The sequence below is a fragment of the Carassius carassius genome, chromosome 23 (assembly GCF_963082965.1).
Source record: "Carassius carassius chromosome 23, fCarCar2.1, whole genome shotgun sequence".
NCBI lineage: Eukaryota > Metazoa > Chordata > Actinopteri > Cypriniformes > Cyprinidae > Carassius > Carassius carassius.
This window is the reverse complement of record NC_081777.1, coordinates 558,356-572,500: the sequence shown is the minus strand read 5'-3', so window position 1 is coordinate 572,500 and position 14,145 is coordinate 558,356. Positions and strand designations below refer to the sequence as shown.

The window sequence follows — 14,145 nt, the reverse complement described above, 5'->3', positions numbered from 1 at the left end:
TCATATCAGAGGCTTCTTTATTACACTCTTCAATAATTATGAAAACATAGCTGAATTAAAACATTTGACTTCATACTTTTAATGGAAAGAGGAGATGGCTTGACCCCGACATGATTTGAACACGCAACCTTCTGATCTGGAGTCAGACACGCTACCATTGCGCCACGAGGTCTTCGAAGTCAAGTTGTTGCTTCCTTTGGACTAATCCACCACATAAAGCTGCCTAATTTTCCCCAATAACCTAAAGAGGTAAGGATTTCTGAATTTCTTGCCAACTTTTGGTCCCTTAAGCTTTTCCCATCCTTTGATAACTCAGCCGGTAGATCAGATGACTGTAGATGAGTTGTTGTCCTTTGTACGGCCCTTGAAGCATTCACCACAAAAAGCAGCCTAATTTTTCCCAATAACCTCAAAAGTTAAGGATTTCTGAATTTCTTGGACAGTTTTGGTGCCTTGCACATTTCCCATCCTTCGATAGCTCAGCTGGTAGAGCGAAGGACTGTAGATGAGTTGTTGGGTATCCTTAGGTCGCTGGTTCGATTCCGGCTCGAAGGAGTGTGATTTTAAACTCAACACAAATATTTTTACATTTCCTTTAGATTTCGTATTGCCCGTTGAAAAAAGCCAATAGATCAAGATACAAATATAAAACTTTACACAGTGGAAGGAGTATTTGTCATATCAGAGGCTTCTTTTTTAGATTCTTCAATAATTATGAAAACATAGCTGAATTAAAACATTTGACTTCATACTTTTAATGGTAAGAGGAGATGGCTTGACCCCAACGTGATTTGAACACGCAACCTGCTGATCTGGAGTCAGACGCGCTACCGTTGTGCCACGAGGTCTTCGAAGTCAAATTGTTGCTTCCTTTGGACTCATTCATCACATAAAGCTGCCTAATTTTCCCCAATAACCTCAAGAGGTAAGGATTTCTGAATTTCTTGCCAACTTTTGGTGCCTTAAGCTTTTCCCATTCTTTGATAACTCAGCCGCTAGATCAGATGACTGTAGATGAGTTGTTGTCCTTTGTACGGCCCTTGAAGCCTTCATCACAAAAAGCAGCCTAATTTTTCCCAATAACCTTTAAAAGTTAAGGATTTCTGAATTTCTTGGAAAGTTTTGGTGCCTTGCACATTTCCCATCCTTCGATAGCTCAGCTGGTAGAGTGAAGGACTGTAGACGAGTTGTTGGGTATCCTTAGGTCGCTGGTTCGATTCCGGCTCGAAGGAGTGTTATTTTAAACTCAGCACAAATATTTTTACATTTCCTTTAGATTTCGTATTGCCCGTTGAAAAAAGCCAATAGATCAAGATACAAATATAACACTTTACACAGTGGAAGTAGCATTTGTCATATCAGAGGCTTCTTTTTTACACGCTTCAATAATTATGAAAACATAGCTGAATTAAAACATTTGACTTCATACTTTTAATGGAAAGAGGAGATGGCTTGACCCCGACATGATTTCAACACACAACCTTCTGATCTGGAGTCAGACGCGCTACCGTTGCGCCACTAGGTCTTCAAAGTCAAGTTGTTGCTTCCTTTGTACTCATTCACCACATAAAGCTGCCTAATTTTCCCCAATAACCTCAAGAGGTAAGGATTTCTGAATGTCTTGCCAACTTTTGGTGCCTTAAGCTTTTCCCATCCTTTGATAACTCAGCCGGTAGATCAGATGACTGTAGATGAGTTGTTGTCCTTTGTACGGCTCTTGAAGCATTCACCATTAAAAGCAGCCTAATTTTTCCCAGTAACCTCAAAAGTTAAGGATTTCTGAATTTCTTGGAAAGTTTTGGTGCCTTGCACATTTCCCATCATTAGATAGCTCAGCTGGTAGAGTGGAGGACTCTAGATGAGTTGTTGGGTATCCTTAGGTCGCTGGTTCGATTCCGGCTCGAAGGAGTGTGATTTTAAACTCAGCACAAATATTTTTACATTTCCTTTAGATTTCGTATTGCCCGTTGAAAAGAGCCAATAGATCAAGATACAAATATAACACTTTACACAGTGGAAGGAGCATTTGTCATATCAGAGGCTTCTTTTTTACACGCTTCAATAATTATGAAAACATAGCTGAATTAAAACATTTGACTTCATACTTTTAATGGAAAGAGGAGATGGCTTGACCCCGACATGATTTGAACACGCAACCTTCGGATCTGGAGTCAGACACGCTACCATTGCGCCACGAGGTCTTCGAAGTCAAGTTGTTGCTTCCTTTGGACTAATCCATCACATAAAGCTGCCTAATTTTCCCCAATAACCTCAAGAGGTAAGGATTTCTGAATTTCTTGCCAACTTTTGGTGCCTTAAGCTTTTCCCATCCTTTGATAACTCAGCCGGTAGATCAGATGACTGTAGATGAGTTGTTGTCCTTTGTACGGCCCTTGAAGCATTCACCACAAAAAGCAGCCTAATTTTTCCCAATAACCTCAAAAGTTAAGGATTTCTGAATTTCTTGGACAGTTTTGGTGCCTTGCACATTTCCCATCATTAGATAGCTCAGCTGGTAGAGTGGAGGACTCTAGATGAGTTGTTGGGTATCCTTAGGTCGCTGGTTCGATTCCGGTTCGAAGGAGTGTGATTTTAAACTCAGCACAAATATTTTTACATTTCCTTTAGATTTCGTATTGCCCGTTGAAAAGAGCCAATAGATCAAGATACAAATATAACACTTTACACAGTGGAAGGAGCATTTGTCATATCAGAGGCTTCCTTTTTACACGCTTCAATAATTATGAAAACATAGCTGAATTAAAACATTTGACTTCATACTTTTAATGGAAAGAGGAGATGGCTTGACCCCGACATGATTTGAACACGCAACCTTCTGATCTGGAGTCAGACACGCTACCATTGCGCCACGAGGTCTTCGAAGTCAAGTTGTTGCTTCCTTTGGACTAATCCATCACATAAAGCTGCCTAATTTTCCCCAATAACCTCAAGAGGTAAGGATTTCTGAATTTCTTGCCAGCTTTTGGTGCCTTAAGCTGTTTCTATCGTTTGATAACTCAGCCGGTAGATCAGATGACTGTAGATGAGTTGTTGTCCTTTGTACGGCTCTTGAAGAATTCACCACAAAAAGCAGCCTAATTTTTCCCAATAACCTCAAGAGTTAAGGATTTCTGAATTTCTTGGCAACTTTTGGAGCCTTCAGCTCTTCCCATCCTTCGATAGCTCAGCTAGTAGAGCGGAGGACTTTAGATGAGTTGTTGGGTATCCTTAGGTCGCTGGTTTGATTCCGGTTTGAAGGAGTGTTATTTTAAACTCAGCACAAATATTTTTACATTTCCTTTAGATTTTGTATTGCCCGTTGAAAAAAGCCAATAGATCAAGATACAAATATAACACTTTACACAGTGGAAGGAGCATTTGTCATATCAGAGGTTTCTTTTTTAGACGCTTCAATAATTATGAAAACATAGCTGAATTAAAACATTTGACTTCATACTTTTAATGGTAAGAGAAATGGCTTGACCCCGACGTGATTTGAACACGCAACCTTCTGATATGGAGTCAGACGCGCTACCATTGCGCCACGAGGTCTTCGAAGTAAAATTGTTGCTTCCTTTCGACTCATTCACCACATAAAGCTGCCTAATTTTCCCCAATAACCTCAAGAGGTAAGGATTTCTGAATTTCTTGCCAACTTTTGTTGCCTTAAGCTGTTCCCATCCTTTGATAACTAAGCCGGTAGATCAGATGACTGTAGATGAGTTGTTGTCCTTTGTATGGCCCTTGAAGCATTCATCACAAAAAGCAGCCTAATTTTTCCCAATAACCTTTAAAAGTTAAGGATTTCTGAATTTCTTGGAAAGTTTTGGTGCCTTGCACATTTCCCATCCTTCGATAGCTCAGCTGGTAGAGCGGAGGACTGTAGACGTGTTGTTGGGTATCCTTCGTTCGCTGGTTCGATTCCGGCTCGAAGGAGTGTTATTTTAAACTCAGCACAAATATTTTTACATTTCCTTTAGATTTCGTATTGCCCGTTGAAAAAAGCCAATAGATCAAGATACAAATATAACACTTTACACAGTGGAAGTAGCATTTGTCATATCAGAGGCTTCTTTTTTACACTCTTCAATAATTATGAAAACATAGCTGAATTAAAACATTTGACTTCATACCTTTAATGAAAAGAGTAGATGGCTTGACCCCGACGTGATTTGAACACACAACCTTCTGATCTGGAGTCAGACGCGCTACCGTTGCGCCACTAGGTCTTCAAAGTCAAGTTGTTGCTTCCTTTGTACTCATTCACCACATAAAGCTGCCTAATTTTCCCCAATAACCTCAAGAGGTAAGGATTTCTGAATGTCTTGCCAACTTTTGGTGCCTTAAGCTTTTCCCATCCTTTGATAACTCAGCCGGTAGATCAGATGACTGTAGATGAGTTGTTGTCCTTTGTACGGCTCTTGAAGCATTCACCATTAAAAGCAGCCTAATTTTTCCCAGTAACCTCAAAAGTTAAGGATTTCTGAATTTCTTGGAAAGTTTTGGTGCCTTGCACATTTCCCATCATTAGATAGCTCAGCTGGTAGAGTGGAGGACTCTAGATGAGTTGTTGGGTATCCTTAGGTCGCTGGTTCGATTCCGGCTCGAAGGAGTGTGATTTTAAACTCAGCACAAATATTTTTACATTTCCTTTAGATTTCGTATTGCCCGTTGAAAAGAGCCAATAGATCAAGATACAAATATAACACTTTACACAGTGGAAGGAGCATTTGTCATATCAGAGGCTTCTTTTTTACACGCTTCAATAATTATGAAAACATAGCTGAATTAAAACATTTGACTTCATACTTTTAATGGAAAGAGGAGATGGCTTGACCCCGACATGATTTGAACACGCAACCTTCTGATCTGGAGTCAGACACGCTACCATTGCGCCACGAGGTCTTCGAAGTCAAGTTGTTGCTTCCTTTGGACTAATCCATCACATAAAGCTGCCTAATTTTCCCCAATAACCTCAAGAGGTAAGGATTTCTGAATTTCTTGCCAACTTTTGGTGCCTTAAGCTTTTCCCATCCTTTGATAACTCAGCCGGTAGATCAGATGACTGTAGATGAGTTGTTGTCCTTTGTACGGCCCTTGAAGCATTCACCACAAAAAGCAGCCTAATTTTTCCCAATAACTTCAAAAGTTAAGGATTTCTGAATTTCTTGGACAGTTTTGGTGCCTTGCACATTTCCCATCATTAGATAGCTCAGCTGGTAGAGTGGAGGACTCTAGATGAGTTGTTGGGTATCCTTAGGTCGCTGGTTCGATTCCGGTTCGAAGGAGTGTGATTTTAAACTCAGCACAAATATTTTTACATTTCCTTTAGATTTCGTATTGCCCGTTGAAAAGAGCCAATAGATCAAGATACAAATATAACACTTTACACAGTGGAAGGAGCATTTGTCATATCAGAGGCTTCCTTTTTACACGCTTCAATAATTATGAAAACATAGCTGAATTAAAACATTTGACTTCATACTTTTAATGGAAAGAGGAGATGGCTTGACCCCGACATGATTTGAACACGCAACCTTCTGATCTGGAGTCAGACACGCTACCATTGCGCCACGAGGTCTTCGAAGTCAAGTTGTTGCTTCCTTTGGACTAATCCATCACATAAAGCTGCCTAATTTTCCCCAATAACCTCAAGAGGTAAGGATTTCTGAATTTCTTGCCAGCTTTTGGTGCCTTAAGCTGTTTCTATCGTTTGATAACTCAGCCGGTAGATCAGATGACTGTAGATGAGTTGTTGTCCTTTGTACGGCTCTTGAAGAATTCACCACAAAAAGCAGCCTAATTTTTCCCAATAACCTCAAGAGTTAAGGATTTCTGTATTTCTTGGCAACTTTTGGAGCCTTCAGCTCTTCCCATCCTTCGATAGCTCAGCTAGTAGAGCGGAGGACTTTAGATGAGTTGTTGGGTATCCTTAGGTCGCTGGTTTGATTCCGGTTTGAAGGAGTGTTATTTTAAACTCAGCACAAATATTTTTACATTTCCTTTAGATTTTGTATTGCCCGTTGAAAAAAGCCAATAGATCAAGATACAAATATAACACTTTACACAGTGGAAGGAGCATTTGTCATATCAGAGGTTTCTTTTTTAGACGCTTCAATAATTATGAAAACATAGCTGAATTAAAACATTTGACTTCATACTTTTAATGGTAAGAGGAGATGGCTTGACCCCGACGTGATTTGAACACGCAACCTTCTGATATGGAGTCAGACGCGCTACCATTGCGCCACGAGGTCTTCGAAGTAAAATTGTTGCTTCCTTTCGACTCATTCACCACATAAAGCTGCCTAATTTTCCCCAATAACCTCAAGAGGTAAGGATTTCTGAATTTCTTGCCAACTTTTGTTGCCTTAAGCTGTTCCCATCCTTTGATAACTAAGCCGGTAGATCAGATGACTGTAGATGAGTTGTTGTCCTTTGTACGGCCCTTGAAGCATTCATCACAAAAAGCAGCCTAATTTCTCCCAATAACCTTTAAAAGTTAAGGATTTCTGAATTTCTTGGAAAGTTTTGGTGCCTTGCACATTTCCCATCCTTCGATAGCTCAGCTGGTAGAGCGGAGGACTGTAGACGTGTTGTTGGGTATCCTTAGTTCGCTGGTTCGATTCCGGCTCGAAGGAGTGTTATTTTAAACTCAGCACAAATATTTTTACATTTCCTTTAGATTTCGTATTGCCCGTTGAAAAAAGCCAATAGATCAAGATACAAATATAACACTTTACACAGTGGAAGTAGCATTTGTCATATCAGAGGCTTCTTTTTTACACTCTTCAATAATTATGAAAACATAGCTGAATTAAAACATTTGACTTCATACCTTTAATGAAAAGAGTAGATGGCTTGACCCCGACGTGATTTGAACACACAACCTTCTGATCTGGAGTCAGACGCGCTACCGTTGCGCCACTAGGTCTTCAAAGTCAAGTTGTTGCTTCCTTTGTACTCATTCACCACATAAAGCTGCCTAATTTTCCCCAATAACCTCAAGAGGTAAGGATTTCTGAATTTCTTGCCAACTTTTGGTGCCTTAAGCTTTTCCCATCCTTTGATAACTTAGCCGGTAGATCAGATGACTGTAGATGAGTTGTTGTCCTTTGTACGGCTCTTGAAGCATTCACCACAAAAAGCAGCCTAATTTTTCCAAGTAACCTCAAAAGTTAAGGATTTCTGAATTTCTTGGAAAGTTTTGGTGCCTTGCACATTTCCCATCATTAGATAGCTCAGCTGGTAGAGTGGAGGACTCTAGATGAGTTGTTGTGTATCCTTAGGTCGCTGGTTCGATTCTGGATCGAAGGAGTGTGATTTTAAACTCAGCACAAATATTTTTACATTTCCTTTAGATTTCGTATTGCCCGTTGAAAAAAGCCAATAGATCAAGATACAAATATAACACTTTACACAGTGGAAGGAGCATTTGTCATATCAGAGGCTTCTTTATTACACTCTTCAATAATTATGAAAACATAGCTGAATTAAAACATTTGACTTCATACTTTTAATGGAAAGAGGAGATGGCTTGACCCCGACATGATTTGAAAACACAACCTTCTGATCTGGAGTCAGATGCGCTACCATTGCGCCACGAGGTCTTCGAAGTCAAGTTGTTGCTTCCTTTGGACTAATCCACCACATAAAGCTGCCTAATTTTCGCCAATAACCTCAAGAGGTAAGGATTTCTGAATTTCTTGCCAACTTTTGGTGCCTTAAGCTTTTCCCATCCTTTGATAACTCAGCCGGTAGATCAGATGACTGTAGATGAGTTGCTGTCCTTTGTACGGCTCTTGAAGCATTCACCACAAAAAGCAGCCTAATTTTTCCCAGTTACCTCAAAAGTTAAGGATTTCTGAATTTCTTGGAAAGTTTTGGTGCCTTGCACATTTCCCATCCTTCGATAGCTCAGCTGGTAGAGCGGAGGACTGTAGACGAGTTGTTGGGTATCCTTAGGTTGCTGGTTCGATTCCGGCTCGAAGGAGTGTTATTTTAAACTCAGCACAAATATTTTTACATTTCCTTTAGATTTCGTATTGCCCGTTGAAAAAAGCCAATAGATCAAGATACAAATATAACACTTTACACAGTGGAAGTAGCATTTGTCATATCAGAGGCTTCTTTTTTACACGCTTCAATAATTATGAAAACATAGCTGAATTAAAACATTTGACTTCATACCTTTAATGAAAAGAGTAGATGGCTTGACCCCGACGTGAGCTGAACACGCAACCTTCTGATCTGGAGTCAGACGCGCTACCGTTGCGCCACGAGATCTTCAAAGTCAAGTTGTTGCTTCCGTTGTACTCATTCACCACATAAAGCTGCCTAATTTTCCCCGATAACCTCAAGAGGTAAGGATTTCTGAATTTCTTGCCAACTTTTGGTGCCTTAAGCTTTTCCCATCCTTTGATAACTCAGCCGGTAGATCAGATGACTGTAGATGAGTTGCTGTCCTTTGTACGGCTCTTGAAGCATTCACCACAAAAAGCAGCCTAATTTTTCCCAGTAACCTCAAAAGTTAAGGATTTCTGAATTTCTTGGAAAGTTTTGGTGCCTTACACATTTCCCATCATTAGATAGCTCAGCTGGTAGAGTGGAGGACTCTAGATAAGTTGTTGGGTATCCTTAGGTCTCTGGTTCGATTCCGGCTCGAAGGAGTGTGATTTTAAACTCAGCACAAATATTTTTACATTTCCTTTAGATTTCGTATTGCCCGTTGAAAAAAGCCAATAGATCAAGATACAAATATAACACTTTACACAGTGGAAGGAGCATTTGTCATATCAGAGGCTTCTTTGTTACACGCTTCAATAATTATGAAAACATAGCTGAGTTAAAACATTTGACATCATACTTTTAATGGAAAGAGGAGATGGCTTGACCCCGCCATGATTTGAACACACAACCTTCTGATCTGGAGTCAGACACACTACCGTTGCGCCACAAGGTCTTCAAAGTCAAGTTTTTTGCTTCCTTTGTACTCATTCACCACATAAAGCTGCCTAATTTTCCCCAATAACCTCAAGAGGTAAGGATTTCTGAATTTCTTGCCAACTTTTGGTGCCTTAAGCTTTTCCCATCCTTTGATAACTCAGCCTCTAGATCAGATGACTGTAGATGAGTTGTTGTCCTTTGTATGGCCCTTGAAGCATTCATCACAAAAAGCAGCCTAATTTTTCCCAATAACCTTTAAAAGTTAAGGATTTCTGAATTTCTTGGAAAGTTTTGGTGCCTTGCACATTTCCCATCCTTCGATAGCTCAGCTGGTAGAGCGGAGGACTGTAGACGAGTTGTTGGGTATCCTTAGGTCGCTGGTTCGATTCCGGCTCGAAGGAGTGTTATTTTAAACTCAGCACAAATATTTTTACATTTCCTTTAGATTTCGTATTGCCCGTTGAAAAAAGCCAATAGATCAAGATACAAATATAACACTTTACACAGTGGAAGTAGCATTTGTCATATCAGAGGCTTCTTTTTTACACGCTTCAATAATTATGAAAACATAGCTGAATTAAAACATTTGACTTCATACTTTTAATGGTAAGAGGAGATGGCTTGACCCCGACGTGATTTGAACACGCAACCTTCTGATCTGGAGTCAGACGAGCTACCGTTGTGCAACGAGATCTTCGAAGTCAAATTGTTGATTCCTTTGGACTCATTCATCACATAAAGCTGCCTTATTTTCCCCAATAACCTCAAGAGGTAAGGATTTCTGAATTTCTTGCCAACTTTTGGTGCCTTAAGCTTTTCCCATCCTTTAATAACTCAGCCGCTAGATCAGATCACTGTAGATGAGTTGTTGTCCTTTGTACGGCCCTTGAAGCATTCATCACAAAAAGCAGCCTAATTTTTCCCAATAACCTTTAAAAGTTAAGGATTTCTTGGACAGTTTTGGTGCCTTGCACATATCCCATCCTTCGATAGCTCAGCTGGTAGAGCAAAGGACTGTAGATGAGTTGTTGGGTATCCTTAGGTCGCTGGTTTGATTCCGGCTCGAAGGAGTGTGATTTTAAACTCAACACAAATATTTTTAGATTTCGTATTGCCCGTTGAAAAAAGCCAACAGATCAAGATACAAATATAACACTTTACACAGTGGAAGGAGCATTTGTCATATCAGAGGCTTCTTTTTTAGATGCTTCAATAATTATGAAAACATAGCTGAATTAAAACATTTGACTTCATACTTTTAATGGTAAGAGGAGATGGCTTGACCCCGACGTGATTTGAACATGCAATCTTCTGATCTGGAGTCAGATGCGCTACCATTGTGCCACGAGGTCTTCGAAGTCAAATTGTTGCTTCCTTTCGACTCATTCATCACATAAAGCTGCCTAATTTTCCCCAAAAACCTCAAGAGGTAAGGATTTCTGAATTTCTTGCCAACTTTTGGTGCCTTAAGCTTTTCCCATCCTTTGATAACTCAGCTGCTAGATCAGATGACTGTAGATGAGTTGTTGTCCTTTGTACCGCCCTTGAAGCATTCATCACAAAAAGCAGCCTAATTTTTCCCAATAACCTTTAAAAGTTAAGGATTTCTGAATTTCTTGGAAAGTTTTGGTGCCTTGCACATTTCCCATCCTTCGATAGCTCAGCTGGTAGAGCGGAGGACTGTAGACGAGTTGTTTGGTATCCTTAGGTCGCTGGTTTGATTCCGGCTCGAAGGAGTGTTATTTTAAACTCAGCACAAATATTTTTACATTTCCTTTAGATTTCGTATTGCCCGTTGAAAAAAGCCAATAGATCAAGATACAAATATAACACTTTACACAGTGGAAGTAGCATTTGTCATATCAGAGGCTTCTTTTTTACACGCTTCAATAATTATGAAAACATAGCTGAATTAAAACATTTGACTTCATACTTTTAATGGAAAGAGGAGATGGCTTGACCCCGACATGATTTGAACACGCAACCTTCTGATCTGGAGTCAGACACGCTACCATTGCGCCACGAGGTCTTCGAAGTCAAGTTGTTGCTTCCTTTGGACTAATCCACCACATAAAGCTGCCTAATTTTCCCCAATAACCTAAAGAGGTAAGGATTTCTGAATTTCTTGCCAACTTTTGGTCCCTTAAGCTTTTCCCATCCTTTGATAACTCAGCCGGTAGATCAGATGACTGTAGATGAGTTGTTGTCCTTTGTACGGCCCTTGAAGCATTCACCACAAAAAGCAGCCTAATTTTTCCCAATAACCTCAAAAGTTAAGGATTTCTGAATTTCTTGGACAGTTTTGGTGCCTTGCACATTTCCCATCCTTCGATAGCTCAGCTGGTAGAGCGAAGGACTGTAGATGAGTTGTTGGGTATCCTTAGGTCGCTGGTTCGATTCTGGCTTGAAGGAGTGTGATTTTAAACTCAACACAAATATTTTTACATTTCCTTTAGATTTCGTATTGCCCGTTGAAAAAAGCCAATAGATCAAGATACAAATATAAAACTTTACACAGTGGAAGGAGCATTTGTCATATCAGAGGCTTCTTTTTTACACGCTTCAATAATTATGAAAACATAGCTGAATTAAAACATTTGACTTCATACTTTTAATGGTAAGAGGAGATGGCTTGACCCCAACGTGATTTGAACACGCAACCTGCTGATCTGGAGTCAGACGCGCTACCGTTGTGCCACGAGGTCTTCAAAGTCAAATTGTTGCTTCCTTTGGACTCATTCATCACATAAAGCTGCCTAATTTTCCTCAATAACCTCAAGAGGTAAGGATTTCTGAATTTCTTGCCAACTTTTGGTGCCTTAAGCTTTTCCCATCCTTTGATAACTCAGCCGGTAGATCAGATGACTGTAGATGAGTTGTTGTCCTTTGTACGGCCCTTGAAGCATTCATCACAAAAAGCAGCCTAATTTTTTCCAATAACATTTAAAAGTTAAGGATTTCTGAATTTCTTGGAAAGTTTTGGCGCCTTGCACAGTTCCCATCCTTCGATAGCTCAGCTGGTAGAGCGGAGGACTGTAGACGAGTTGTTGGGTATCCTTAGGTTGCTGGTTCGATTCAGGCTCGAAGGAGTGTTATTTTAAACTCAGCACAAATTTTTTTACATTTCCTTTAGATTTCGTATTGCCCGTTGAAAAAAGCCAATAGATCAAGATACAAATATAACACTTTACACAGTGGAAGTAGCATTTGTCATATCAGAGGCTTCTTTTTTACACGCTTCAATAATTATGAAAACATAGCTGAATTAAAACATTTGACTTCATACTTTTAATGGAAAGAGGAGATGGCTTGACCCCGACATGATTTCAACACACAACCTTCTGATCTGGAGTCAGACGCGCTACCGTTGCACCACTAGGTCTTCAAAGTCAAGTTGTTGCTTCCTTTGTACTCATTCACCACATGAAGCTGCCTAATTTTCCCCAAAACCTCAAGAGGTAAGGATTTCTGAATTTCTTGCCAACTTTTGGTGCCTTAAGCTTTTCCCATCCTTTGATAACTCAGCCGGTAGATCAGATGACTGTAGATGAGTTGTTGTCCTTTGTACGGCCCTTGAAGCATTCACCACAAAAAGCAGCCTAATTTTTCCCAATAACCTCAAAAGTTAAGGATTTCTGAATTTCTTGGACAGTTTTGGTGCCTTGCACATTTCCCATCCTTCGATAGCTCAGCTGGTAGAGTGGAGGACTCTAGATGAGTTCTTGGGTATCCTTAGGTCGCTGGTTCGATTCCGGCTCGAAGGAGTGTTATTTTAAACTCAGCACAAATATTTTTACATTTCCTTTAGATTTCGTATTGCCCGTTGAAAAAAGCCAATAGATCAAGATACAAATATAACACTTTACACAGTGGAAGTAGCATTTGTCATATCAGAGGCTTCTTTTTTACACGCTTCAATAATTATGAAAACATAGCTGAATTAAAACATTTGACTTCATACTTTTAATGGAAAGAGGAGATGGCTTGACCCCGACATGATTTGAACACGCAACCTTCTGATCTGGAGTCAGACGCGCTACCATTGCGCCACGAGGTCTTCGAAGTCAAGTTGTTGATTCCTTTGGAGTAATCCATCACATAAAGCTGCCTAATTTTCCCCAATAACCTCAAGAGGTAAGGATTTCTGAATTTCTTGCCAACTTTTGGTGCCTTAAGCTTTTCCCATCCTTTGATAACTCAGCCGGTAGATCAGATGACTGTAGATGAGTTGTTGTCCTTTGTACGGCCCTTGAAGCATTCATCACAAAAAGCAGCCTAATTTTTTCCAATAACATTTAAAAGTTAAGGATTTCTGAATTTCTTGGAAAGTTTTGGTGCCTTGCACAGTTCCCATCCTTCGATAGCTCAGCTGGTAGAGCGGAGGACTGTAGACGAGTTGTTGGGTATCCTTAGGTCGCTGGTTCGATTCCGGCTCGAAGGAGTGTTATTTTAAACTCAGCACAAATATTTTTACATTTCCTTTAGATTTCGTATTGCCCGTTGAAAAAAGCCAATAGATCAAGATACAAATATAACACTTTACACAGTGGAAGGAGCATTTGTCATATCAGAGGCTTCTTTTTTAGATGCTTCAATAATTATGAAAACATAGCTGAATTAAAACATTTGACTTCATACTTTTAATGGTAAGAGGAGATGGCTTGACCCCGACGTGATTTGAACACGCAACCTTCTGATCTGGAGTCAGACGCGCTACCGTTGCGCCACGAGGTCTTCGAAGTCAAATTGTTGCTTCTTTTGGACTCATTCATCACATAAAGCTGCCTAATTTTCCCCAATAACCTCAAGAGGTAAGGATTTCTGAATTTCTTGCCAACTTTTGGTGCCTTAAGCTTTTCCCAACCTTTGATAACTCAGCCGCTAGATCAGATGACTGTAGATGAGTTGTTGTCCTTTGTACGGCCCTTGAAGCATTCATCACAAAAAGCAGCCTAATTTTTCCCAATAACCTCAAAAGTTAAGGATTTCTGAATTTCTTGGACAGTTTTGGTGCCTTGCACATTTCCCATCATTAGATAGCTCAGCTGGTAGAGTGGAGGACTCTAGATGAGTTGTTGGGTATCCTTAGGTCGCTGGTTCGATTCCGGCTCGAAGGAGTGTGATTTTAAACTCAGCACAAATATTTTTACATTTCCTTTAGATTTCGTATTGCCCGTTGAAAAAAGCCAATAGATCAAG

The 14,145-nt window shown here is 40.0% G+C and overlaps 26 non-coding genes across 26 annotated transcripts; 11 read left to right on the top strand and 15 right to left on the bottom strand.

Moving 5' to 3' along the window:
* Positions 1-100: 100 nt before the first annotated feature.
* On the bottom strand, positions 101-172 carry trnaw-cca (transfer RNA tryptophan (anticodon CCA)). Its single transcript has one exon. It is a non-coding gene; the product is annotated as a tRNA-Trp (tRNA).
* Positions 173-468: 296 nt separating this feature from the next.
* Positions 469-555, top strand: trnay-gua (transfer RNA tyrosine (anticodon GUA)). Its single transcript is given in 2 exon segments — positions 469-505; positions 520-555. It is a non-coding gene; the product is annotated as a tRNA-Tyr (tRNA).
* Positions 556-1,145: 590 nt separating this feature from the next.
* Positions 1,146-1,232, top strand: trnay-gua (transfer RNA tyrosine (anticodon GUA)). Its single transcript is given in 2 exon segments — positions 1,146-1,182; positions 1,197-1,232. It is a non-coding gene; the product is annotated as a tRNA-Tyr (tRNA).
* Positions 1,233-2,129: 897 nt separating this feature from the next.
* trnaw-cca (transfer RNA tryptophan (anticodon CCA)) lies at positions 2,130-2,201 on the bottom strand. Its single transcript has one exon. It is a non-coding gene; the product is annotated as a tRNA-Trp (tRNA).
* A 604-nt stretch (positions 2,202-2,805) lies between these two features.
* Positions 2,806-2,877, bottom strand: trnaw-cca (transfer RNA tryptophan (anticodon CCA)). The gene has a single exon. It is a non-coding gene; the product is annotated as a tRNA-Trp (tRNA).
* Positions 2,878-3,480: 603 nt separating this feature from the next.
* On the bottom strand, positions 3,481-3,552 carry trnaw-cca (transfer RNA tryptophan (anticodon CCA)). The gene has a single exon. It is a non-coding gene; the product is annotated as a tRNA-Trp (tRNA).
* Positions 3,553-3,849: 297 nt separating this feature from the next.
* trnay-gua (transfer RNA tyrosine (anticodon GUA)) lies at positions 3,850-3,936 on the top strand. Its single transcript is given in 2 exon segments — positions 3,850-3,886; positions 3,901-3,936. It is a non-coding gene; the product is annotated as a tRNA-Tyr (tRNA).
* A 221-nt stretch (positions 3,937-4,157) lies between these two features.
* trnaw-cca (transfer RNA tryptophan (anticodon CCA)) lies at positions 4,158-4,229 on the bottom strand. The gene has a single exon. It is a non-coding gene; the product is annotated as a tRNA-Trp (tRNA).
* A 604-nt stretch (positions 4,230-4,833) lies between these two features.
* On the bottom strand, positions 4,834-4,905 carry trnaw-cca (transfer RNA tryptophan (anticodon CCA)). Its single transcript has one exon. It is a non-coding gene; the product is annotated as a tRNA-Trp (tRNA).
* Positions 4,906-5,509: 604 nt separating this feature from the next.
* trnaw-cca (transfer RNA tryptophan (anticodon CCA)) lies at positions 5,510-5,581 on the bottom strand. The gene has a single exon. It is a non-coding gene; the product is annotated as a tRNA-Trp (tRNA).
* Positions 5,582-6,185: 604 nt separating this feature from the next.
* Positions 6,186-6,257, bottom strand: trnaw-cca (transfer RNA tryptophan (anticodon CCA)). The gene has a single exon. It is a non-coding gene; the product is annotated as a tRNA-Trp (tRNA).
* Positions 6,258-6,554: 297 nt separating this feature from the next.
* Positions 6,555-6,641, top strand: trnay-gua (transfer RNA tyrosine (anticodon GUA)). Its single transcript is given in 2 exon segments — positions 6,555-6,591; positions 6,606-6,641. It is a non-coding gene; the product is annotated as a tRNA-Tyr (tRNA).
* A 221-nt stretch (positions 6,642-6,862) lies between these two features.
* On the bottom strand, positions 6,863-6,934 carry trnaw-cca (transfer RNA tryptophan (anticodon CCA)). Its single transcript has one exon. It is a non-coding gene; the product is annotated as a tRNA-Trp (tRNA).
* Positions 6,935-7,538: 604 nt separating this feature from the next.
* Positions 7,539-7,610, bottom strand: trnaw-cca (transfer RNA tryptophan (anticodon CCA)). Its single transcript has one exon. It is a non-coding gene; the product is annotated as a tRNA-Trp (tRNA).
* A 296-nt stretch (positions 7,611-7,906) lies between these two features.
* trnay-gua (transfer RNA tyrosine (anticodon GUA)) lies at positions 7,907-7,993 on the top strand. The gene is given in 2 exon segments: positions 7,907-7,943; positions 7,958-7,993. It is a non-coding gene; the product is annotated as a tRNA-Tyr (tRNA).
* Positions 7,994-8,214: 221 nt separating this feature from the next.
* trnaw-cca (transfer RNA tryptophan (anticodon CCA)) lies at positions 8,215-8,286 on the bottom strand. The gene has a single exon. It is a non-coding gene; the product is annotated as a tRNA-Trp (tRNA).
* A 974-nt stretch (positions 8,287-9,260) lies between these two features.
* trnay-gua (transfer RNA tyrosine (anticodon GUA)) lies at positions 9,261-9,347 on the top strand. The gene is given in 2 exon segments: positions 9,261-9,297; positions 9,312-9,347. It is a non-coding gene; the product is annotated as a tRNA-Tyr (tRNA).
* A 582-nt stretch (positions 9,348-9,929) lies between these two features.
* trnay-gua (transfer RNA tyrosine (anticodon GUA)) lies at positions 9,930-10,016 on the top strand. The gene is given in 2 exon segments: positions 9,930-9,966; positions 9,981-10,016. It is a non-coding gene; the product is annotated as a tRNA-Tyr (tRNA).
* Positions 10,017-10,226: 210 nt separating this feature from the next.
* trnaw-cca (transfer RNA tryptophan (anticodon CCA)) lies at positions 10,227-10,298 on the bottom strand. The gene has a single exon. It is a non-coding gene; the product is annotated as a tRNA-Trp (tRNA).
* A 297-nt stretch (positions 10,299-10,595) lies between these two features.
* On the top strand, positions 10,596-10,682 carry trnay-gua (transfer RNA tyrosine (anticodon GUA)). Its single transcript is given in 2 exon segments — positions 10,596-10,632; positions 10,647-10,682. It is a non-coding gene; the product is annotated as a tRNA-Tyr (tRNA).
* A 221-nt stretch (positions 10,683-10,903) lies between these two features.
* On the bottom strand, positions 10,904-10,975 carry trnaw-cca (transfer RNA tryptophan (anticodon CCA)). The gene has a single exon. It is a non-coding gene; the product is annotated as a tRNA-Trp (tRNA).
* A 296-nt stretch (positions 10,976-11,271) lies between these two features.
* Positions 11,272-11,358, top strand: trnay-gua (transfer RNA tyrosine (anticodon GUA)). Its single transcript is given in 2 exon segments — positions 11,272-11,308; positions 11,323-11,358. It is a non-coding gene; the product is annotated as a tRNA-Tyr (tRNA).
* Positions 11,359-11,948: 590 nt separating this feature from the next.
* On the top strand, positions 11,949-12,035 carry trnay-gua (transfer RNA tyrosine (anticodon GUA)). The gene is given in 2 exon segments: positions 11,949-11,985; positions 12,000-12,035. It is a non-coding gene; the product is annotated as a tRNA-Tyr (tRNA).
* Positions 12,036-12,931: 896 nt separating this feature from the next.
* Positions 12,932-13,003, bottom strand: trnaw-cca (transfer RNA tryptophan (anticodon CCA)). The gene has a single exon. It is a non-coding gene; the product is annotated as a tRNA-Trp (tRNA).
* Positions 13,004-13,300: 297 nt separating this feature from the next.
* Positions 13,301-13,387, top strand: trnay-gua (transfer RNA tyrosine (anticodon GUA)). Its single transcript is given in 2 exon segments — positions 13,301-13,337; positions 13,352-13,387. It is a non-coding gene; the product is annotated as a tRNA-Tyr (tRNA).
* Positions 13,388-13,608: 221 nt separating this feature from the next.
* trnaw-cca (transfer RNA tryptophan (anticodon CCA)) lies at positions 13,609-13,680 on the bottom strand. The gene has a single exon. It is a non-coding gene; the product is annotated as a tRNA-Trp (tRNA).
* Positions 13,681-14,145: the final 465 nt, after the last annotated feature.